The sequence below is a fragment of the Mauremys mutica genome, chromosome 3, assembly GCF_020497125.1.
Source record: "Mauremys mutica isolate MM-2020 ecotype Southern chromosome 3, ASM2049712v1, whole genome shotgun sequence".
Classification (NCBI taxonomy): domain Eukaryota; kingdom Metazoa; phylum Chordata; order Testudines; family Geoemydidae; genus Mauremys; species Mauremys mutica.
This window is the reverse complement of record NC_059074.1, coordinates 152275715-152301940: the sequence shown is the minus strand read 5'-3', so window position 1 is coordinate 152301940 and position 26226 is coordinate 152275715. Positions and strand designations below refer to the sequence as shown.

The window sequence follows — 26226 nt, the reverse complement described above, 5'->3', positions numbered from 1 at the left end:
TGGGATACTACTAATAATTGGAAAAGAAATACATTTTTGTGCATTCAGAAACCATGCAACACCATCCAAAGGGTAGATGATTTTGATCTCCAATCATAAAATCGATTACCCAAATCTCATTGAAAGGTCTGAAAACTTTAGCCTGTCTATTCTTAGTTAGAAATAAAAAAAACCTGTATAGTTCTAATGTTTTTAAAATCTGAGCCTTTGTTCCTTATGAATTTTAGGTACAAGAGAGAAGCAGGTTATAGTCCTTAGATAATAACATTTGCTATAGCTTGAAGTCATCTGACATACCATGCCTATATGGATACATATTTTTGGTAGAACTTCAAAACATTTATGCTGGTTTAGTTTTAAATTAGAGAAAGGCCAGAAAAATAGTTTATTGGCTCATTCTGCATGCTTTTTAAATGATAACAATCAACAAACAGCTTTGGTTTTATATTTAATAGGGAAACTTTGCAGTTCATTAGTTCCATATAAGTTAGAGTTGTCTGCTGTGACAAATCGTGACCTTAGAAAAGTATCTGCTGTGTTTGCACAGAGTAATGTTTGTCAACTTATGGCCAGGCGCTAGAGCAGCACTTTACGCATTAAGAACTCCATCCTGCAGCCATTGCACCATAGGTTATGATGACTGTGTATGATTTTACAAGCTATACTTGGATGGGAGACAGCCAAGCAGAGTCCAGGTTCTACACAAAGTAGGCTTGATAGATGGTACTCTTCCTTCCTTTTGAAGACAATACAAAGCCCTACCAATTCTCTGCTTTTCTTATTATAGTCACCTGTGGCACTCTCAGAAGTAGATTAAGATTTATTGGGGCCCTGGGCACAAAGAACATTTGGGCCCCCCATACCCCAGGGGCACTGGAACCAGAAGGAGCAGGGGGACCATGGCCTGCCCACTTTTTGACATGAATGTAGTAGCCTCAGGCAGGTGCAGAGTGGTGTAGGGGCTGTGCTTCATGGTGGGGAAACTGATAACGGGTCTCACCCCCTGCTTCTTCTCTACTTCCTACCCTCACCCCGAAGGCCCTGGCCAGGCCAGAAGCCAGAGCCAGGCAGTAGTAAGAGCTACCCACAGAGTCTGGGCCACTGTGAGAAGCCCTGGACCCTCTGCCTGCCCTGGGGAGCAGAGACATGGGCTGCTCTTGGGCATTCCAGCCTGCTGCTCAGGGCAGGTGGAGGATCTGGGGCTTCCCACAGCAGCCCGGGCTCCCTGGGTGGCTCTTACCATGGCTCAAGTCCAGCTTCTGGCCTGGCCAGGGGGCGGGGCTCTGGGGGAAGTGGAGGAGCAGGGTGCAGGGCCACAGTTCCAGTGCTGATGGGGGCACTTCCGCAGAGACACTCAAATTGCCTGGGGTCCCTGGGCATGGGGCCTGTGGGCCTGTGCATTAAGCCACCACTGGGCACTCTGTCCAAAGTGCGCACAAGTCCATATGTTCGCATATGTGTTGGCGAGCACACCATAGTCAGGCTCCTTTGCAATAATCCAGGGCCCTGTTCTCTAGTGTGAGATGACCTTTAATTCTGTGCAAGGTATGTGGATATTTTGGAATTCTGCTGTGGCAGATAATTTAAATGAAGCAGCCACAGAATTTGTATTTTTTTTAAATGGTGGTTATAAACGGGAATTAATAGTTATAAAAATGAACAATACATTCAGGAAAGTAGCCAGAGCTTTGTTCATATTGACTTCAATTTTTCAGGGGTGTGTCCATGTTTTCTGTTATTCAACTGATTTTTATACTGAGAACTTCTACGATGCGCTTGTGTGTTGTCAGGAGAGAAGCTGGAGTTTTGGGCATCTACCTGGGAGAACTTCTGGCATCTGGGAAGGCAGTTTGGGTATGCTAGATAATGGCATTTGCTGATGATTCCGCTAAAAAAGAGAGAATTAATAATAGTGATATTTAAATTCAGCATCACAATGTTTCAGGGTTAACACCCATTGAATTGAATCAGGTAGTTCATGCTTCCTAAGCATTATTGAGTGTGAGGATGGCATGAAACATGTGGATGGTACTGTATTTGGTTACACTCAGTTCATGCTGTCAAGGTTTTCTTCACAGCTGTGAAATTAACAGAATAATAAATGTGTTTTTGAATGAAAAGTTAGATTTTTTTTTCAGCACATTTTTCTAGGCAAGGGATGGATAGTTCCTTAAATCCTAGGGCTGCAGGATTGCACAACAGAGGGCCATAGTTCTCAGTGTTCTCCTTCTCTATATTTAAAGTAAAATAACCGTTACTGCTTAGCAATTGAGTGGCATAATTTCCATGTACAGAGACTTTTTTTTTTAAAGAAAAGGCTTAAATAACTGAAGTACACACAATGTGGCTTATCATTTCAAAAAGTCCATGTGAACTGCAGGTATGTAGATAAAACCAAAAAGTCTTTCAGAGAGAGAATATACCATATGAGCATAAGTATGCAATTTGTAAAGGAAATTATGCTTACCCGATGGCTAAGCATTACAAATTATATCATCATGGTAATGTGAGTAGTTTGAGATCTATGGTTATAGGAAAAAAGTTGCTACAGGAGCAAGAGAGTAATAAACATAATAATATAACATTATTGCAGAGAGAATCCGCTTAGTTTTTTAAATTAAACATTTCAGTGCCCAAGGGTCTAAATGTGTCTCTGGTGCTTTCATTTCCTGTAATGATATTGCCATTTTAATTTTTGTTTGTAACTGATGAGCACTTTTTAAAATGTGGGCGTGTCTGTTTATGTTGTACAGGCATATTTGCTGAGCATGTGCAAAGTGAAACCACTACAGCAAGGGAATTTGATGCTGGGTACCAGGCTTAAATATGCAATGGTCCAGTTCAGCTTTAACTAAGATTTAGTGTTTGAGTTTTTTTAGGGGGTAAGCGCCTCTGGGCAAGGCCTTGTCATTTGGTCCCTAAAATACCGTGCACATGGTACTGTAATAATAAAATGTTACAATAACACTGCATTACTGATAAGTGTGTGTGTGTGAGATTCTGGGGGTGTGAGGTCATTGATAAGCAAGTCCCTTCCAACCAGCCCTTTCCTGTCCATTCTGAACCAGTGCTCAACATCGTGATAAGTGGCACTGTGTTGCTGGAAACACCTTCTTTCCAAAGAGAGATAAAAACCCAGGTCCTGACCATTTGTGAAAACAGAAGATCCTATGGAACTTTTTGTATATGGACAAATGTTAACCCTGATGACTTGGATAAATTCAAGTTTGAGAATAATAGTGGACAGGATTTTCAGAAGTGCTCAGCACTGACCTAACTGTGTTCCCATTGGAGTCTGTAGTTATCTGCAAGACCCACCTCTCTCCCCATGGGATACTGCCACTGCTGTGATCAGACAAGGGTATGAAAGAGGGGGAGCTACCGACAGAATAATCTCATGTTGTTGTCAAAGTCACCATTGTGATCGTACAGCTAGGGGGATCGTTTTTATGTAGTATCTATTCAGCACAATGGATAAGCGTGACATCTTAGGGGCAATAAGAATGACGGATCCCTGCTCTGAGGAGCTCACAGCTCAAAGCATGAGGATGCTCAGTATCTTGCAGGATCAAACCCTAAATCAGCTAGAACTTGCAAGAGATGCAAAGAACTAAGGGTTAGGTGAGGACAATGTTGGGGTGATAGCCTTCCCTGGCATTGCCATGGTAGATATGTTATGTACCTGCTTGTTCCTTATTGCTGATTGGTGGTGTAAAATTTGGGGTGATAATAGTTGTGAGAGAGGGAGACGATAGGCTGGGAAGGAGCTTCAATAGTTAACAAACCTGGCAAGATAAAACATGAAAACCTAGTGAAAGCAACACGGAGGACTAGGAAATGGAGTATGAAGTCTTTTCCATCTGTAGGCCACCAGTTGAACTGCTCTCCAGCTCAATGGCCACAAGCCCACACTGATGGCTGGTCAATGCTGTCTGTGAAACGAGCTGATGTTTCTCTTGGTTAGTTTGAGCTGATGTTTCTCTTGGTTTAGTTTTTAATGAAATCTTTTTCATCCTTCCTAAAACCACTGCTCCAACTGGCCCCCCAGCAAAGACTGAACTCTCCTCCCCCAATTAGAGATCACACTATATGGTATGGTGGTGGGAACTGCCTAGCCTGCACTGCTGCTGTTCTGTGGTTAGAGAGAACTGTGGCTTCCCAAGCTGTCAGGCACCTTTCATAAGCACTAAACTAACTCACAGCACTTCAAAAGGGAAAACACCAAGTAAAAGTTAAATGGGTTATTCCTTCAGGTCCAATGTACTTAAAAGTTTTCCCCCAGTCTTTTAACATATCTCCCTGTTCTCTGCATATGGGACAGAGTGAATCCCGTGTGGATACAGGCAGACCCTGTGTACTCTTTCTTCACAGACAGAAAGCAAAATTTTCACTGCAACTTAAAGGGAATGGAAGCTATCCCTTCCTTTGACAGCAGAAGTAATGTAGCAGACTCATTTTCATATCTCATTCAGAAAGCAGATGCGATGTGGATGAACTTTCTTGACAGATGAACCCCCTAGAGGTATTTCAGTTTGTCACAGTATATGAGAATTCTCTACAATTACTGCTGAGCTACAGGAGTACAAAAACTGGCCTATAAATCCCAGCCATCCTGTGTTCTTTAATTCCCAGCGTATAAAATATTTTGTTTCCTAATTTTAAACATGAAAAGCATGATTAGAAAACAAAATCCATCACTGGGAAAGTAGAAGCTCTTTGCTGCTACTTTGCAGCTGGACAAAAAGAAGGAGACTTTGCAAAGTGGAAGAGGTTGGAAGACTTGGTTTCATTTTCTCCTCTCAAACTCTGAATAAGCAGACTTATAAAAGGAAATGGAAAAAATCCCACATGACAGTGATCTTTCCACACAAGGGAGGGAGGAGGAGCGGATGTCTCAGTGGGCTAAACAATTCCACACCGATACTTCCTTGAAAATCAAGCAAGGGGTTGGCTTAGTGAGAAAAAAATCAAGCTCGAAACACTTAGGGCACGCCTACACGTGGGAACACTCAAGAAATTTAAGGCAATTTAGGATTAAGTTACAGCAAACTGGGGCCACTTTGCTCCTGAGTGAAAACACCACATGGAGGTTTAACACATTTTAACTTGTGCACAGTGATTTCATACACTTAGTTGATTTGTCTTCGCTTTTCTGAGCGTCCCCATGAAGAAAAGTCCTTAGATGTCCTAGAAGATGCAGGGTGAAATTCTGGTGTGGTCTACTTATCTCTTCATCTTCCTAGTGTAAATTCAAACACTTGAGTGTATGGTGGTTCTGCGTAGCACACCCCGAAATGTAAGTTTGCTAGCAGAAAGTGGTGGGAGGGAATTCAAGATGGAAGATTTTACGGAAAGGAACAAAGGCTCTGCTCGCTTTCCTTGAGGCCTTATGCTTTTGTTTTCCTCATTCTACAGTAAGTCATTGAAATGAAAGAACATGTTTTGCTCTCGGTATGTGGAAAGCATAACAGAGAGGGGGATGGGGCATGCCTTCCTCTCTCACACCTTAGATTTTTACTTTTCTCTTGCTCTCTCCCTTCAGTGCAGCTAGACAAGTCAAGCTTTTTTTTTCTACATCTAGTGCCACCCCTGTAATAAGAGTAGAACTGGTAGTAAATGCTATATTTCACATCCCTTCCCCCCCCCCCAAAGTCCAGAAATTCCTGCCTTTATTAAGAATTTCCTGATGTTTTAAAAAAATGTATTTATGAAAAATGAAAACCAAGCATTTGGGGAGTTCAGTTTTTGGTTTCCCATCCTTTTCCCTTTGCTACACATTGCCACTGAAGGGGGGTGGGGGAGAAAAAGAGGAGGAGGTTCGGTGGGGGTGGGGGAGAGAAGAATAACTGAACAATCAAAAGGTTTTATTTCCTTTGTTGGAAAATTTGAATTTTTATTTTTTTTTGAAAGGCCACTTTCTCTAAAAGGCATTTTGAATGAAAATTCTCAACTAGCACTACGCAGGAATGTGGTGCCTCCAGGAATGCTGGGGCCAATCTGATGTTTATTTCCTTGCCCTGGTCATGTGGCTGGGTCATAGATTACATTTATAAAGCCAGAAGGCACCACTGTGGTCATCTACTCTGACCTCCTGCAGAACATGGCTGCTAGGACTCTTCCAAATTAATTCCTATTGGAACTAGAGCATTTCTTTTAGAATAACATCCGGTCTTGATTTAAAAGTGGACAGTGATGGAGAATCCACCACAATTGTTGTCACATGGCAAGGGGTCAAGATTTCCAGTTGCTACTGCTACGGCCTCTGCCTTCAGAATATTTTAGTGTGCTTCTAGAGGTAGATGCTCTGAGTGATGTTCAGTTGATTGTGGATGGGGTCATTCAGTTCTGACCTGAGAAACGGAACTCTTCACCATTCTTTGTAGACACTTAAGTTCTGTGACACTAGGTATAAAAGCAGGTGTTTTACCCTGGCATCTTTGTCCAAAAATCCAGCCTTCCCAATCCTCACTCTTTTTCAGTGTGCTGTGGACTGGTTGGTTGTTCTTCACTCATCCCAGAGCTGGCTGCATTTCACTGCTGCTGTATGCACTTTCTTTGTAAAGCCTCCTATGGTTGCTTAGGGTGAAATGTGCTCTCTCAACATCTGTTGTGGCTGTCTACTCTTTTGCTGTGATGCCATTGGCCTCTTTGCCACTTGTAGATTTTATATTGCTTACCGTATCCCTCTGGATGGGGGAGGGGAGAACCGAGGCAGAGCTTCTATTTCCTGTTCTTAATGTAACCTTGTGTGTGTTGTGCATCCCCTCTTTAGTAGACGTTTATCTTCCTGACTTTCCTGCAGTACAGTGCTGCTCAGTGCAAGAGACTGGAGATTATTAGGGAGCCTGCACTGGCCCAGATCTGGCTATACTTGTTGAAGCTGCTGGGCTGCTCTATGCAAGTGGCGCAATTTAGAAGAGATTTAGTGGGCCTTATATCAGCAGGTGATTAGGGTAGCAGAGCTCTGCTCTGTCAGACCTTCTTCTTACCCTCTTACTGGCCTCCAGCAGGGCCAGCTCCAGGCACTAGCTTATCAAGCAGGTGCTTGGGGTGGCAACTCCGGAGCAGGCAGCACTTTCAGGTATTCGGCGGCAATTCGGCGGAGGGTCCCTCACTCCCGCTCGGAGCGAAGGACCTCTCACAGAATTGCCGCAGATCGCGATCGCGGCTTTTTTTTTTTTTTTTGGCTGCTTGGGCGGCAAAACCCCTGGAGCCAGCCCCAATTGTACTCCCTACACTGGGAGTAGGGTGGTGATGGTGCATCTTGGCTGCGCAGTTCTGCAAGCAGTGAGTTCCCCTCTGATAGGAGGAATTCTCTACTGGCCATTTGTGCCCATATTATGGCCTCTTGAGAATCTAGCCCTATGAGTCTAACCCTGCTAAGCCAACACTGGGTTTTGAACCCAGGATCTTCAGCATTAAAAGCATAACTTGAACAAAAGGACCCAAGTTATCTAGCTAGAAGCAGTCATGTACTCAAACCGCTGTGGATCAGGCACTAGAGGGGGACATGTAACACATGCAGAACACTGGGTTACACCAAAGCTAGAAGCACAGTAGGCATGGAGGTAGGAAGTAAACCCAGGAGTAGGGTCAGCTGTGCATAATGTATTCTTTCCCAGTGCTGTCTGTGTGTGCAATAGGTTTGGGCTATTGATGCTGGGGGTTGTTGGGTGAAACTAATGTATTGGGGATGCTGGGCAGGGACAAACAGACAAATGTTTTTCTGCCTCCTAATGATTTGTGCATTAAGCCTCGCCAGCTGAAAATTCTGAATCTTTCAGTGTCATTTACCAGCCTTCTGAGTAATCTTCTGTTCCTCAATGCACCACAAGGGAGGTGAGCAGTGTGCTGAAGGGAGGGAGGCAGACTGTACTCATTCCACATGCTCTTTCTTTAGTGCCTTTACCAACTGTCCTTCCCATTTCTTGAATGTCATTCACAGGAAGCTCAGATACTGAAGGCTCATATGTTACACAGCACTGTACAGACGCTGGTGATGCATGTAGCCATTAAGAATATGCCAGTCAAATACAAGGGGGATTGAACGGTTGCACTCAGAGGGACGTGCTGAGTAAAGTTGGTCAGAAAATGACATTTCCATCCCATAGGAAAGTCTGACACTTTTAAAAAATATATTATTCCAAGGAGGGCAGTTCTCCTTGCTCTTGAATTGGTGCTTGGAACAGGATTGCTCCCTGGGTTCCCGCAAACAGTGTTAGGCCTGACTCCAGTAGGGCACCCTGGGCTAAGCTTAGGGTTACAAAGGAAAGGATGCCTGGGCTATGCTTAGGCCTTAGGGCTGTAGGTCTCAATAGGTTGGTGTTAGGGTTACCAAGAGAGTGGCTCCCCAGGCTGGAGTCAGATCTGAGGCCAGTAGGGCTTCCTAGGTACGGTGAGGCTTAGGGCTCCCTGGACAAGATAACCTCACCACAGGGACATTAACTCAGAGGGCAGTAGGACTCCCCTGTGTATGGTTAGGGATACAGAGGGTTCTGTTCTCTCAACTAGGTTTAGGATTACAAAAGATGCAGGTAATGGACCAGAGTTATGAGTACAAAGGGTAGGGGGAGTAGAATTAGATTTAGGCCTGAGGCCAATAGCCAGCCCCAGAGGAGGATTAAGATACTGGCCCAAGGAAAATTAGGCCATGGTTGGGTTACAAAGTGTACAGATCACTGGGAACTGTAATCTTGGTAAGCCTAACCCTGACCCAGGGAGCCCTACATGTTAAACCTGTAATGTTAGCTGGGAGAGCCCAATGACTGTGCTTAGCTAGGGGACATCTGCACTATGTAAACTCTACCAGATGAACTCTACCAGACCAAACCCTATACCTATCCTCAAAAGCCCTTTGAAACCCTACCCCATAGCCTGGGAGGCCTACCCTGTAGAAACCTACCTCCAGCTTGGAGAGCCCAACACTTAGGAACCCCAACCAAGCAGAGGAAGCCCTACCGTTTGGAACCTCAATGCCAGTCCTGGGAGCCCTACACTTGGGAACCCTAGCACGGTGAGCTTTCCCCATAGCAACCCAAACCAGAGCTCCCAGTGCCCTACCAACAAAAGCACTAACACTAGGTTAGGAAGCCTAGCCCATAGTAATCCTAACCCAGCTCCAGATATCCTACACAAAAGAACATTACCCCAAGATCCAAGTACCTTACCCATGGGAACCCTAACCATACCTCCAGATACCCTACAAATAGGAACCCTAAACCTACCTCCAAGTACCTGACAAATGAAAACTGTAATGCTGGGTCAGGGAGCCCCATCCATAGGACCCCTCACCCTCGATCCAAGTACCATAGCCACAGGAATACTAACAGTAGCCTAGGAGCCCTACCTGTAGGAACACTAACCGTACCGGGAGAACGCTACCCATTGGAAACCCAAGCTTACAACACTACACATAGGAATGGTAACCTAGTTTTGGAAGTCCTACCCATAGGAACTATACTCCTAGCAACAAGTACCCTAACCATTGGAACCCCAATCTTGGGAAGGGGAGACCTAAATATAGAAATGGTAACTGAAGGTGGGGAGCCCTACCCATAGTAAACCTTAGTGCAGCCCCAACTGCCCTATGCATAGCAACTCCACCACTTGGGTAGGGAGCCCTACCCATAAGAACTGTAATTTTAGTGCCAAATACAATGCCCATTGGAACCTCAAACCTGAAATGAAGAGTCCTACCCATAGGAACCCAAGTGTTAGCTTGGGGAGCCCTAACCATAGCAACCCTAAACCTACCACCAATTACCCTACCCATACAATAGATAGTCCTGGGTCACGGACTCCTACCCATAGAAACCCCAAAACTAGGAAGGTGAGCCCTACTCATAGGAACCGTAATCCTAGCACCAAGTCTCCTATCCTAACCCTAGGGTGGGGACCCTACCATAGGAACCCTAACCTTTGACCCTAGTTCACTACCTATAGAAACCTCAACCCTAGCCCCAAGTCCCCTACCAATAGGAACTTTAACCCTAGGGTGGGAATCCCACCCATATGAACTCTACCCATAAGCCCAAGTCCCCTACCCATAGACACCCTAATGCCAGGGTGGGGACCCCACCCATAGGTACCCTAAACTTAGCCCCAAGTCCCCTACCCATAGGAATCCTAGAAGATTAGGGTTTGAAGAGATCTCAGGAGGTCATCTAGTCCAGTCCCCTGCTCAAAACAGGACCAACACCAGCTAAATCATCCCAGCCAGGGCTTTGTCAAGCCGGGCATTAAAAACCTCTAAGGATGGAGATTCCACCACCTCCCTAGGTAACCCCTTCCAGTGCTTCACCACTCTCCTAGCGAAATAGTTTTTCCTCATAGCCAACCTAGACCTCCCCCACTGCAACTTGAGACCATTGTTCCTTATTCTATCATCTGCCACCACTGAGAACAGCTGAGCTCCATCCTCTTTGGAACCCCCCTTCAGGTAGCTGAAGGCTGCTAACAAATCCCCCCCTCACTCTAACCCTAGAATGGGGACCCTCTACCCATAGAAATCCTGACCCTACCCATAGGAAGCCTAAGTCTAGCCCCAAGTCCCCTACCCATAGGAACCCCATCCTTAGGGCAGGGACCCCCACCCATAGAAACACTAGCCCTAGTCCCAAGTCCCCTACTCATAGGAACCCTAAGTCTAGGGAGGGAACCCCTACCCATAAAAAGCTTACCCCTAGGGCAGGAACCTCACCCATAGGAACCCTTAACCCATGTTCTCTACCCATAAGGACCCTAACTCTACGGTGGAGACCCCTACTCAAGGAAAACCTAACTCTAGCCCCAAGTCCCCTACCCATAGGCTCCCTAAGCCTAGCCCCAAGTCCGCTATCTGCAGGAACCCTAACCCTAGGGCTGGGCTCATAATACTAGCCCCAAGACCCCCACCTTTAGGAACCCTAACCCTAGGGTGGGGAAGCCCACCCATAGGAACTTTAACCTTAGCCAAAAGTCCCCCACCGATAGGAACCCTAACCCTAGGGCGGAGAAACCTGCCTATAGGGAGGGATATTATGTCATGGTGACATGCTCCACCCCCTCCCAGGGGTGAAAGTAACTTAAAGGACTTACCGGTATGTCAGAGTCCTGAGCAGGCCGCGAGGCCTCAACCGGAAGCGGCGTGGTCTCAGCCAGGAGAGGCTGGATTGTAGAGAGATTGAGATTTAAAGGGCCCATAGGTCCAGCTGTGCTAGTGGTGGCTAGGAGCCCCAGGCCCTTTAAATTATTGCCGAAGCTACCAGCTGTGGAGGTGGCTAGGTGCCCCAGGGCTCAGAGCTCTGACTGCCGCTACCACAGCGGAGCCCTGGGCCCTTTAAATTGCCACCTGAGCCCGGCTGCCGGAGCCCTGCGGTAACAGCGGCGGCCGGGGGCTGCAGTGGTGATTTAAAGGACCAGGGGCTCCCAGCCGCCACTACTGCAGCAGAGCCCCAAGCCCTTTAAATTGCTGACGGAGCCCCGGGGGGCTCCCGGCTGCCACCACTACCCCAGGACTCCGTCAGCAAAGCTCTGGCGGCAATTTAAAGGGCCTGGGGCTCTGGCTGCTGCTACTGCCCCAGACACTTTAAATCACTGCTGATCCCGGCCACCTCCGCTACCCGGGGGCTCCGGCATCGAAGCTCTGGCAGCCACTGCCGGGAGCCCCAGACCTTTAAATCGCCGCCTTGGGAAGCCAGTCCAGTATGGCTTACTTTCACCTCTGCCCCCTCCCTTCCATCCTGTTTAGTCAGTGAGGATTTTGTCCCTGCCCCCTGTTGTAATTTGTGATGCATTGAATGAAGCAGCAAGCTCCCAGCCTGCAGTCTGTGAATAGGCTCGTTTCCATTGCACAGAGCAGTCCCTTTATAGAAGGGCACCAGCCAGCTCCCTTTCCTGTGTGCATGGGGGGAGAAGTTACTATTGAGAGGCTGGGAACAGACACCTCTGTTAGGCTGGACCCAAAGGTGAGACAGAGCATGGCTGAGACAGTTTTGGGTGTTGTAGTCTGGGGCTGGTCCATTTTGGGTGGGTGGCAGAGGGATGCCATCATCTAGGTCGGAGTTGGGATGGGTCCAGTTTAGATGGGGTACAGAGGGGGCTTGGTCGTTTTGGGAGGGGGAAGGGTCCACTTTGGGCGGGAATGTACAGGGTGTTGTCTTTTGGGGAGGGGCAGGACGGGTCCAGTTTGGGCGGGGGGTGCCATTGTCTGGAGAGGGGGCAGGACAGGTACAGTTTGGGCATGGGGGCACTGTCGTCAGGGGAGGGTGGCGGGATGGGACCAGTTTGGGCAGAGTGCACCATCATCTGTGGGCGGGGCGTGGGAAGGGAAGAGTTTTGTGTGTGGGGCACTTTCATCTGCAGAGTGGGGCAGGACAGGTTCAGTTTAGGCAGGGGTGCTGTTCTCTGGGGATGGGACCAGTCCAGTTTGGGTAGGGGGTCAAGAGGGCGCTGTTGTCTGTGGATGGGGGTGGGATGGGTCCAGTTTGGGCGAGGTGGGCACCGTTGTCTGGGGAGGAGGGCGGAATGAGTCCAGTTTGGGAGAAGGGGGTGCTATTGTCAGGGAAAGGGTCAGGACCAGTCTAGTTTGGGTGTAGTATGGAGGAGGCATGGTCATTTGGGTAGGGGAGTGAGATGGGTCCACTTTGGGTGCGGGGCAGAGGGGGCGCCATCGTCTGGGGAGGGTGTGGGGACTGGACAAGTTCAGGTGGAGGGAGGCAGGAGGGGGATGGGAAGGGTCCAATTCAGGCGGGGGGGGGGGGTGCTGTCATCTGGGCATGGGGTGGGACAGATCCAGTTTTGGAGGAGGGAGGACTCTCGTCTAGGGAGGGGTGTGAGATGGGTCCAGTTTGGGCAGGTGGCAGAGGGGGCACTGCTGTGTATGTGTGGGGACAGATAGTGTTTGGACAGAGTGGGCACCGTTGTCTGGGGAGGGGGATGGGACGGGTCCATTTTGGGTTGGGGGGTGATGACATCTGGGAAAATGGGCAGGAAGGGTCCAGTTTGGGGGTGGGGATTCTGTTGTCAGGGGACGGTGAGGGGACTGGACAAATTTGGACAGGGGGCACTGTCATCTCCAGAGGGGGGTGGGATACATCCAGTTTGGGCTGGGGGCACCGTCTTATGGGGACGGGGGCAGGATGGATCCAGTTTGAGCGAAGGGGACACTGTCATTTGGGGAGGGGGTTGGGATGGGTCCAGTTTTGGCAGGGGGGACTCTGCTGTGTGGGGAGTGGGGACAGATAAAGCTTGGGCGGGGTCAGCACCATTGTCTGGGGAAGGGGATGGGATGGGTCCAGTTTGGGTGGAGGGTGGGAGAGTGCCTTTGGCAGGGGATGGGAGCGGGATTAGTCCAGTTTGAGTGGAGGGGCACCATCATTGGGGGAGGTGGACAGATGGGTGCAGTTTGGGTGGGGTTCAGGGGGAAAGCTGTTGTCTGGGTAGGGGGCAGGAAGGGTCAGGTTTAGGCGAGGGGCTGTATGGAGCACCGTCGTCTGGGGAGGGATTTCGGACTGGACCAGTTAGGGTGGGTGGGGGAGGGATGCCTTCATCTGGGGACGGTGGCGGAATGGGTGCAGTTCGGGCAGAGGGTTTGCTGTTGTCTGGGGAGGGGTCGGGAAGGGTCCAGTTTGGGCAGGGTGTGGAGGGGTCTCTGTCATTTGGGTAGGGGGACAGAATGGGTCCACTTTGGGTGGGAGGGCACCGTTGTCTGGGCAAGGAGCAGAACGGGTCTAGTTTGGGCGTGTGGCATGGGGGTGCTGTTGTCAGGGAAGGTGGCAGGATGGGACCAGTTTGGGTCGGGGGGCACCTTCATCTCTGGAGGGGTGTGGGATGGGTCCAATTTGGGTTGGGGGAGCCCATCGTTTCGGGAGGTGGACAGGACAACTTGAGTTTGGGTGGAGGGCGAGGAGTTGTCGTTGTCTGGGGAAGGGGCAGGACAGGTCCAGTTTCAGCCAGGGGGCCCTGTCGTCTGGGGAGGGGAGTGGGATTGGTCCAGTTTGGGTGTCCGGGGGTTGATGTCATCTGGGAAAGAGGGTGGGATGGGTCCAATTTGGGTTGGTGGGGTGCTGTCATCTATGGAGGGGTGTCAGACAGGTCCAGTTTGGGAGGAAGGGGCACCATCATCTGGGGAGGTGGACAGGATGGGTCCAGTTTGGGCCAGGGGTCATATGGGAAGTCATCATCTGGGGAGGGGGTTCGGAGTGGTCCAGTTTGGATGGGCGGTCGAGGGATGCCATAGTCTGGGGAGGGGTTGGGACAGGTCCAGTTTGGGTGGGGTATGGAGGGGGCTTGGTCATTTGGGAAGGGGGACGGGATGGTCCATGTTGGGCGGGGAGCGTAGGGGATGTCGTTGTCTGGGGAGGGGGCAGGAGGGAACCAGGTTGGGTGGGGTGCACCATCATCTGTGGAGGGGGGCAGGATGACTCCAGATTAGGCGGGGGGCACTGTTGTCTGGGGAACGGGTGGGACCAGTCCAGTTTGGGCAGGGGGTGGAGGGAGCACTGTTGTCTGGGGAGGAGGGCGAGATGGGTCCAGTTTGGGCAGGGGACAAGGGGTGCGCCACTGTTTGGGGGAGGCAGATAATGCTTGGGCAGGGTGGGCACCGTTCCACAGTATTCCTAACCCTAGGCCAGGGAGCCCTAGCCATAGGATCCCTAACCTTATGTCAGGGAGCTCTAGCTACCGGAACCCTAACCCTTGTTTGGGGAGCCCTACCCTAGGGAACCTTACCCTAGGTTGGGGAGTCTTACCCATGGGAATTCTAAACCTAGCTCCGAGTCACCTACCCATAGGAACACCAACCCTTGTTCAGGGAGCCCTAGCCATAGGAATAGGATAGAATAGGTTATGGATCCCTACCCATAGGAACCCAACCCTAGCTACAAGTACACCAACTATAACCTTAGATCAGGTAGTCATACCCTTAGGAACCCCAACCCTAGCTCCAAGTACACTAGCTATAGGAATGCTAACCTTAGAGCAGAGAGCCCTATAAATAGGTACCCTAACCTTCAATCCAAGTTCCCAACCCATAAAACCCACGCTAGCTACAAGCTGTAACAAAACGGCCTTTGGTGGGACACAGCTGAGAGTATCAATTCAGGACAAATTGCTTAGAGCAGGGCAGTTACAGCCCAAAGCTGGGGGTCCTTCACTACTAAGGTACAGCAAACCAGCTAAATGGAGAGGACTTCACTTTACCCCACTGGCTAACCAGAAGGCTTACAAGCAATTCCCTCAGACACTCCAGTTTCCCTGTATCACCGCCAGCACCACTCCCTGTGCAGATGAATGGTTATGAAAACCAATACCCCAGTAAAAGAAAAAAGGTTCTCCCGATCCAAAAGGACCAAGCCCCAGACCCAGGTCAATATACCAGTCAGACCTTACCCACAAATCATGCTGTTGCCAATCCTTTAGAATCTAAAGGTGTATTCATAAAAAGAAAGAAATATAGATGAGAGTTAAAATTGGTTAAATGGAATTAATTACATTCAGTAATGGCAAAGTTCTTGGTTCAGGCTTGTAGCAGTGATGGAAAAAACTGCTGGCTTAAGTTAAGTACACCCACAGCTTGGATGGGTCATTCAGTCCATTGTTCAAAGTTTCAGTGTGTAGCAAAGTTCCTCCAGAGGTACGAAGCAGGATTGGAGACAAAATGGAGAAGATGCAGCTGCCTTTTATAGTCTCTTGACATGTAGCCTGTGCTTCCTTTGTTTCAAACAGAAGCTGCCCAGCACATGGCTTGGAAGCCTTAGAGTTCTCTCCATAGGCATGTGTCCCTGCATGCCTTGCCGAGTCATAAGGTGTATCTGCCTTCTCTCAATGGGTCAATTGTATAGCTGATGGTCCTTAATGGGCCATCAAGCAGGCTAGGCAATGCTAATGCCAAACTGTGTGGGGTGTCACCCAGAAGCATAGCACAAGATTAAAATACAGACATACATACGTATCTGTAACTCATAATACAAAGGCTATACAAACATCTAAAGATTATCATATCTGGCAAATTATAATATTTTTGCAGATATCTTACATGGCATATCTGGCTGATTACTTTGTGGGCGTTACCCCAGAAGCCAACATTTGAAATCCAGGTATAGAGCCAATACTTATTATTTTAAATACAAAAATGATACATGTATACAGATAGCATCATCATAACCAGCAAATCATAACCTTTTCATAGACATCTTACTTGACCTCCTTTGTACAAAATGTGGTGCAACTATAGGACCTTGGTTGCAACAGTGATCTATACTGTCACAGTTCATGTCAATAACATCACACAAGCACCCTAATCATAGGAGCCCTAATTCTTTCTTCCTGTCCGTTAACCCTAAAGGCCCCAACCCTAGGTCAGGTAGCCGTACCTACTGCATGGTTAACCTTATTTGTAGGAACACTAATTGCGGCTCCAACTATCCTAGCCATAGGAAACTTAACACTAGCTCCAAGTACCCTACCTATAGCAATCCAAACCCTAGATCAAAGAACCCTACAGATAGGAACTCTAACCCTAGGGCAGGAAGTCGTACGTAAAGGAATCCTAACCCTAGCTCCAAGTACTACCTAAAGGAATTCTTACCCGAGTTCCTAATAATCTACCCATAGGAATCCTATCCCTAGGGTGCAGAGCCCTATTTATAGGATCCCTAATCCAAACTTCAAGTACACCACCCACAGGAACCCACCCCTAGCTTCAAGTACCCATATTTATAGGAACCCTAATCTTAGGGCAGATTAGCAATGGTAATCATAGGGCTGTGAGCCCTAACCCTAGGAACTCTTACCCTAGCTCCATGTACCCTACTATAGGAACTCTAACCCTAGCATGTGGATCCTTTACCTATGAAATCCTAACTCTATCCAGAGTAGTCCTACATTTGGGATCACTAACTAACCCAGAGATCTTTTCAACCTTAACCCTTGACCGTGGAGTTCTACCCCTTGGCACCCTTAGTTTAGCCTTGGGAACGACATCCCTAGCTCAGCGAGCTGAATCCTATAGATACTAAAGATTAGTCCAGGGAGCTTTACCCTTTGAAACCCTAATTCTATCCAGGGGAGAGCTACCATTTGTATGCTTAGTGTTGGCTTGGAACGCTCTACGCTTTGGAACCCTAACCTTAGTCCAGGGAGCCCTATCAACTATAAGTGTCTTTCTACCTTGGGAAGTCCTCCCCTTTGGAACCCGAATTGTAGCCTGGGGAACCTTAACTTATGGATCCCTAACCTTAGTCTGCCAGTCCCTCATCCTGGCCTGGGGATAAGAACATAAGAACGGCCGTACCGGGTCAGACCAAAGGTCCATCTAGGCCAGTATCTGTCTACCAACAGTGGCCAATGCCAGGTGCCCCAGAGGGAGTGAACCTAACAGGCAATGATCAAGCGATCTCTCTCCTGCCATTCATCTCCATCCTCTGACAAACAGAGGCTAGGGACACCATTCCTTACCCATCCTGGCTAATAGCCATTTATGGACTTAACCACCGTGAATTTATCCAGTTCTCTTTTAAACGCTGTTATAGTCTTAGCCTTCACAACCTCCTCAGGTAAGGAGTTCCACAAGTTGACTGTGCGCTGCGTGAAGAAGAACTTCCTTTTATTTGTTTTAAACCTGCTGCCTATTAATTTTATTTGGTGACCCCTAGTTCTTATATTATGGGAATAAGTAAATAACTTTTCCTTATCCACTTTCTCCACATCACTCATGATTTTATATACCTCTATCATATCCCCACTTAGTCTCCTCTTTTCCAAGCTGGAGAGTCCTAGCCTCTTTAATCTTTCCTCATATGGGACCCTCTCCAAACCCCTAATCATTTTAGTTGCCCTTTTCTGAACCTTTTCTAGTGCCTGTATATCTTTTTGAGGTGAGGAGACCACATCTGTACACAGTATTCGAGATGTGGGCATACCATGGATTTATATAAGGGCAGTAATATATTCTCAGTCTTATTCTCTATCCCCTTTTTAATGATTCCTAACATCCTGTTTGCTTTTTTGACCACCTTTGCACACTGCGTGGACTTCTTCAGAGAACTGTCCATGATGACTCCCACCATATGGATCCCTAACTCTAGCCCAAGGGATCCCCAACCTTTTGAACCCTATTTCTATCCTGGGGATTACTCTTTGGAACCATGGCTCTAGTCTGGGAAACCCTTCCCTAGCCTGCGGAGCTCTGCCCCTTTGAACACTAAACCTAGCCTGGAGAGCCCCACCCAATGGATCCCTATCCCTAGTCCAGGGGATCTAGATGATCTAGAAAGAAGAACTTCCAGATAAGTGAAGCTTTTCAAGTGCAAAGAGAATTATGTTCTTTAAAAAGCCCAGTGGTTTTTTTTCTATTTTAATTAATGTTTAAAATCTATTGTCGGTTGTACTTGCTGAAAATGAGGCCACAATACAAGTCCAGCTTCTTATCACTTGTGACCACTTCATATTTATTTAATGGACCCCTTAGCCATGTCATGAATTATGTCACAGAATATAAGTCAAGGCTGTCCGGCTTTGTCTTAAAGATTAATATGTAAAAGTTAGAGACTGGAAGTGTTTGAGCTTTGCGTGCCAACTGCATATTTAATAGTTTATCTGTAATTCAAAAAACTTGTCTTACTATTATAAATCCTGCAGGGTTACGTCTATTCTGAAATCTAAGTGCCATGCCAATTGATTGATTCTTTTCCTGTGGAAGCTTATCTCCCAGTGTACTAATCCAAACTCAGTGAGTCAGCCCATTCCTTTGCATGCCTGGCAGGCAGCCCTCACCCAAAAGATGGTGGAATTCTTGCCACCCTCACATGACTTTCTTTGTTCTTTCTATGTCCACCTTTCCATCATCTGACCTGCCCCTGAAATTATAACAATTGTGGCTTTCAGCTTCTCAGCATGGATCAGAAGTAAGGAAACAAGAAGGCCCAGAAATGGTACATACCCTTTGTTCACATAGGATCCTTCTGCCCTATTATATATCTCTTGTTCATTGTAACAGAGAGAACTCTGAAGGACCTGGTTTATGGGGGCATCCCTAGTGAGGCTGAGAATTTCAAAGCCATCTAGGGGGACATATTCTCCATTAAAATCCCCCAAATGGCTTTGAAAATCTCAGGCGGAGTGTACTGTGGTTGTGCATATTTCTCTGCTCCCTTGGGCAATAGACAAATGCTGAGGAGACATGTTGGGGCAACATGACAGCAGGAGAACTCATTAGAACCTAGTCCTCTTGCTTCAGAACTTCTGAATATTCATTCCCTGGACCTGTCTCTGCTTCAGGATTTCTTGCTTGCCGCTGCTCAGCAGACATGGATAGAATATTTGACTCCTCAAGCAGTTAAAATGTCTTTCTGGGGGTTGGGGTTGTTGCACTGAAAATGTTCAGAAAAGGTCTTCTGTTGGAGGAATGAATTGGAAATACCCTATTGGTTAGCACATGCATCTCCTTGGACAGGTGTTTCTGCAGCCCCTAAGAGCCTTTCTGAGAAAGGAGCTTGTAAGGAATGCTGGAAATCCATCTAAAATTAGGGATAGCTGGCCAGATGCTGAGGGCCAGATCTTTAATTTGCATAAATCAGCAAGCTGCAGATTTCACTAGGACTATGCTGGTTGACACCATCCAAGCATCTGGCTGCAATTGCAGGCTACAGCCAGAGGTATCCTAGTTTTCAGATACTAGAGTTCCTCTTTCCTCATTTGGGGTTTATAAAATAACATCTTTTTTTATCCTTTAATATTTTGTTTGATTTAGTGCTTCTCTGAATTGAATGCTGTGCAGGCCACATAAAAGCCACCTTTATTACGAATAAAATGAGGGACAGTCACACAGCTACATAAAATAGGGAGAATGACATCAGATATTGACTCTAACTGCCAGAAATTAATGTCTGTTTTGTTGACAGAGAGTCATAAATGGGAACTGCAGTCACTGCAAAGGAGGTGGGCAGAACTTATCTTTATTCTAAAACCTCAACTGTAAACAAAACAAACAAATTTGACTAAGAGTTTAGATGAAGTTTAGATGTCAAAAATGAGAATGAGATTTTATCTATCAGGTTTTGCTGAGCAAAGTGAAGAATCTGAGAAGGTAAAATTCCTGTGTTACACAGTAGTGATAACTAGGGATTGGAAATAGCATTTTTGCCTGCCTCTGCAAACAACTCACCTGGAGGCACAGAATTCCCCTGACGTGTGTGTGTGTGTGTGCACGCGGTAATGCAAGACCTTTCAAAAAAAGGTTTTGCTCTTTACCACCTGCATCAATCACATTTATTAAGATTTTGTTGTACAGCCCATGACTTACATAATTTACAAACAGAGATAGCCATAACTGAACATGGGAAATGGGCAAAATGCATGTGTCAAGACAGGACCAATATAAAAAACCCCATTATTCAGAACATGAATTTCTTGCATATCAGCAATTGTGATTTTGGAGGCAAATCCTGCCCTGAAATGCATGTAGGTTTCTAAATGAACAAAAGAGAATGCTGAAGGGGCACATCCAAAGTAAAAATTTGGTCAATAGCTTTAAAAAAACCCAAGCAAATGTAAACAGGGTATTGCAGTGTCAATTTTTCAAAGGGACTGGTGATCTTTGGGAGCCTGTACATTTGGACGACCAACTTGAGATGCTTTCAAGATGCCTGATTATTCAGCACTCTCTGAAAATCTGTCCCCTTTAAGGCATCTCAAGATGGACATCCAAATCACTAGTCACTTTGGAAAATTTAGGCCTCTAAGTTTGTTTATGCTTCAATTCCATTTAAGTATATTTCTAGATAATTAGATGATTACATTGTTATTAATTGTTTATACTGCAGTAGTACCTAGGTGCTCCAGCAATAATAATAATAATAATACTGTTGCCCCTTTTCAACCCAAGTGGCTAGTCAAAGTGTGCAGCCTTGTGGGTGTTCCAGTTCAGAGCAGAAATTGGTGGAGTCTGATATTTTATTTGTAAATAAACAAAGCCACATCAAAGTCCTGTGTCTCTGAATGCAGAAGGAATCAATTAGCAGGAAACATCTTCTTTTGCTCACAGCACCAGGTGCACCTTTTAGCCTACAACCCTGATCCAAAAACCTCTTCCCAGGTTTCTTCCAGGGTCAGACACCACTGTTCTTTCAGTTGCTCTTTCAACCTGTCCCTCTATCTCTGTTTTTGTTTCTTCTACCTCCCCCCCAGACCTACTTGAAACAATACTCAGCAAAAGTTCCTGGGTAGTTTCAAATATGCCTTTTGTCTTAGGTGGGGGCTTATGTTTACAGTTATGTTGATTGAAATATGAATTCACACCTACCAATTTCAATGTTGTCTTAACTCAATCCATAACAAGATATCATCTACCTCATAACAATACTTTGCTCTTACATAGTGCTTTTCATCTGTATATATCAAAGCATTTCACAAAAGGAATTACTCTCTAATGTACCATATTTCTAAAAACAAATCCCCTTTTTATAGTGTTGTTTTTTGCAGCAGCACCAAGAGGTCCTAATAGGATCAGTCTCTATTGTGTAAGGGACTGTACAAATACATATGTGTATATATAGTCCCTGCTCCAATGGATTCTCCATCACTTTCAGTATTTAAATAAGGAATCAAGTATCAGAGGGGTAGCCGTGTTAGTCTGGTTCTGTAGAAGAAGCAAAGAATCCTGTGGCACCTTATAGACTAACAGACGTTTTGCAGCATGAGCTTTCGTGGGTGAATACCCACTTCTTCGGATGCAAGTGGTGGAAATTTCCTGGGGCAGGTATATATAAGCAAGCAAGAAGCAAGCTAGAGATAACGAGGTTAGATCAATCAGGGTGGATGAGGCCCTGTTCTAGCAGTTGAGGTGTGAAAACCAAGGGAGGAGAAACTGGTTCTGTAATTGGCAAGCCATTCACAGTCTTTGTTTAGTCCTGAGCTGATGGTGTCAAATTTGCAGATGAACTGGAGCTCAGCAGTTTCTCTTTGAAGTCTGGTCCTAAAGTTTTTTTGCTGTAGGATGGCCACCTTAAGATCTGCTATTGTGTGGCCAGGGAGGTTGAAGTGTTCTCCTACAGGTTTTTGTATATTGCCATTCCTAATGTCTGATTTGTGTCCATTTATCCTTTTCCTTAGAGACTGTCCAGTTTGGCCGATGTACATAGCAGAGGGGCATTGCTGGCATATGATGGCATATATTACATTGGTGGAAGTGCAGGTGAATGAACCGGTGATGTTGTGGCTGATCTGGTTTGGTCCAGATGTCAAATAAGGAATGGATGTCTTTCAAAAAATATGGTCCAGCTCTAACAGATGTGATGGGTTTTAATCTAGAAATTACTGGGTGAGGTACTATGGTTTGTTATGGGGGAGGTCTGATTAGATGATCAGAATGGTGCCTCTAAGCCTTAAAAGAGCTCAGAATCTAAACTGAGATGAAACACATGACCATGAAAAAAGGAGGGAAGGAGGAGAATGATAATGACAAAGATTACATCGTGCACAACTTATTTGAACTTGATAACTCCAAGTCATCTTTATTTTTATGTATATAGTAGGGCTTAAACCTACTATAATCTTAAAATGAAACTTTTTCCTGTAGGAAAATGCAGATTCATCAAAATTGAAAATTTGCCATCTGAAAAGATCAATGTTGACAATTTTCCATCAGGAAAATCTAAACAAAATGTTTCAGTTCAGGTCAACATTAATGGTTGCCTGAGCTGCTGCAGTGGCTGATGGGAATTGTTCTGGGCCTCTTGTGTCCTCAGTATCCATTATGGGCCATCTTCCCCAGTCAGACTACATCTTCCATGCTGCACCATGGTGTCTCCTTGTGGCTGAGCCACCAGCAAGTATCTTGGGCCTCCCAAGAAAACAGTGTTCTGTTTAAAAACCAAACCAAACAACTTCTTATTCAGATTCAGGATAACAAATGTCAAAATATCTCAATTGCCCATGGGGTGGAAATTCTGTCTTTTGATGTGTGACATGGGGCCAGAAAGGGCTAAGCAACTTGCAGGCTAATTGACTCAGATTCAACCTTTAGAGACATATTGATAGATAATATTTGTGTTTTTGCATATCTATTGTTAGAATGTAATCAGACAGTTCCTGTCTCTCACTCTATTCTGTTAATTAGGGATCAAAAGAGGATATTAACGTTCAAATGAACTGTAAATACAGTGATATCACTGTCTCGATTTTTCTTTGAAGTATATAGCAGAACACCTGCAAATGGTGGGAGATAGGCAATTGCCTTATGTTAATCCATGTAGCTAATTACTGGTGATGTTTAGGAAATAGACGGTTACTTCAAAAGCTTAGTCTTCATCCAAGCACTAGAACTGTCAAAAAGCTGGAAAAAAATGTCTTCAAAAACTCTTGGGACCTGATCCTTTCATCTCAAATCTGCTTAAGCTTTATTCAGAGGAAGTTTGAGTCATACGACTGAGATTCCCAGTCCCATCTGGACCACCCAGATATTGAATATTTGGACTGTAATGAATTCTGAGCTTCACCAGCCTTTATATCCTGCAGTGGAGAGGGAAAGGAAGAGGACTATTGGCCTCCATTCATGCCCTTTGAATACTAAAGGCATGTAATTCAGTTTTAGACTTCTCAGGGTTGAGGTCCTCTTAATGATATGCATGTGAATTGAATGTATATTCTGCACACAGTCAGCATGGTGGAAACAATCAATGCATATTAACACAGTTTGCATATAAAATCTTAAAATAAAATATAGGAAGGCAGGGGAAATGGCACAGCATGATTCAGCATCACACCAATATCTTCACCACTTGAAATAAGTTATAATAGAGGAACCCACTGCTTTAAGTTAATTCAATTGATTTAATGAGCAACTCAGTTGACTGAAGTGGAATTACAGTGCATAGCAGTGCAGCCTTACTTACTAAGCTGCCCCACCTGCCATGATATTGTAGCAATGTTGTGGTCTCTTTCATCTGTGAAGTTCTAATTTCCAGTAGGTTTTGTTTTCTGGGAAATTTTTTGCATCCTCTTCTCCAACTTGAGTGTCTGCTATTTTGGTTGCAGCAGCATAACAATTAAGCCCTGTTTTATTCATTCTCAAGTACTATGAGCTGTGAAGGAGGATCCTCAAAAGGTTCAGAAGTCAGACTCAGGTGAGATAAGCACCCAAAAGTTCAGGTACTTAAGCTTATCTGAACTTCAGATTCTCAACTGCTGTAAACTGGCACTATTCCATTGATTTCTATGTAGCAATGCCAACTTACACCAGCTGAGAATTTTACCCCTTGAGTCTGCTGACTTGTCATGAAAATGTTCCCAAAGCAGGCTTCCTCTCAGTAATCTGATGCACCCAATTTTCTGTTGAGGGTGTATAAAATATGAAAAACAATGAAAGACAATAGGTAACTTCCTTGAACCTCAGGAATTAGGGAAAATCTTATTTCAAATGTGGGTAAACTCTGCTCTGTTTTGCCCAATTAATGGTCATCACTAATTATAACGAGTGTTTGAACCCAAAGTGCCATACTTTCTTTAAATTACCTTGTATATAAGCAAACTCTTAAATACATTTCTATAGCACTTTCTGGCTGAAGACATCAGACTGCTTTCCTCACACTAACTAGTTAGGCTCACAGCAATCCTGTGGAGGAGGGATGTTTTATTATCTCTTACAGATGGGGAAATTGAGGCATGGGTTGCTTAAGTAATTCAAACTCAGACTGCAGGTGAAAAACAGAGCTGCGGTTAGAATCCAGATCTTCTGACTCCTAAACCTGGTCTTTCACCATCTAACTATACTTCATCTTAATATGTAGATATTTCTGTTGGGAACAAATCTGCCTTAGCAAAAGACATCTACTATAAAATAAATGATCTTTTCCAGTCTTACCAGAATGATATTGGATATTTTCCCTCTCTGATTAAAAATCAGTATTTTCTATGGAAGAAAAAGGGCTCAGATATTGAGGGAAATTGCATCCGAAGAGCATGCGTGGTGTAGGCCATTATTAGCACTTGTCTCTGAAAATTTTGCTTTCTGAACTGAAGAGCTGTTGAATTGCAGACAACAATATGTTAACAGCAGAAGGAATAGGGCAGAGAGCTTGTGGTGCCTTTTTATTCCAGGAAGTCAGTTTCTGCATGAACAGTTTAATATGTGAGTTTGAGTGAACTTGGGAGCAAGCTTGAACTCAGTCTTAATTTTAACTTGCAGGAGTCTCTCATTGGGGTCTACAGCCCTGTACAGTTGTTGTTGAAAGCTACCTGCATCCATGGTGTTTGGGTTTAAGAAGGTTTTGATCTCTTATCTTAGGAAGCCATGCCAGTATAAAATGAATTGCAATTATTCCATGCTGATGTCTGCTATTTTAGGTGGATGGAGTGCCCTGTGCTATATTGTTCACTGTGCAGCAAAGGCATATTCTTAATGTAATGTAGCTACTGGAAACAAGCTGGTGGAGCCAGCACCACATGACCAGGCAGCTCTCAAAGACACCAGCAGGAGCTCACTGGGCATTTAGTCCTTGATTGACAGCAGTTTGAGGGCCTCTCTCCTACTCTCTTATATTTACTCTAGAGGGGTCTGTTTACTTTGAGGCCAGGCAGATATGTAAATACATTGACTATGGGCGGCTCTCTTGATAGGAGGCATAAATGTACAATGTTTCATAATTGGAAATGATTTGTGCTTTGAGTGGCAGCCAGGTGCTGTCTTTAGCTCTAACCCCCCTCCCCCACAAATACATAAAGCTTCTTAGTTGAATGTTTTCACAGAACATGTAAAGGTCACTGCTATATTGCGGCTTTTATCATACTTCCCTGGGGAGTCTGTTGTGGCTGTGATATGCCTCCTGGCTCCCTAGCATGTAGTAGGGGTAGGTACCTGCTGATGCCACCCTTAAGGGCAAGGGTCATGATTCTACTTTCTCCATGACTGTTTCAGGCTGGCTGATGCTGCTGGACTCAAGTGATTGTGGAGGCTGTAATTGTGCCCGGTACCTACTTAGGGTGCAAGGATGGGGGAAAGGCTCTTGCATCCTCCATCCATTACACAGCCATGGAGGAGCTGAGTATAACTTGGCCATGAACTATATGACCCTGGGCCCTCATCTCAATGACAAACTCTAAGAGAACATTTGTTTGTGCTCTTTTCCTCACCATGGCAGCTCATTTTCTGTCCCTCGGTTGCACATGATCTTTTGCACTTCATTGTACCTAGGTATTGCCCAGCCTTTCTGCTGCCCTGAAGAGCTCCTGCTACGGATGGAACAATTTAAC

At 45.8% G+C, this 26226-nt stretch overlaps 1 protein-coding gene across 3 annotated transcripts in view; it reads left to right on the top strand.

Moving 5' to 3' along the window:
- LRFN2 (leucine rich repeat and fibronectin type III domain containing 2) overlaps nucleotides 1-26226 on the top strand; it is a 301315-nt gene that overhangs the window by 34316 nt on the left and 240773 nt on the right. The window lies entirely within an intron of this gene.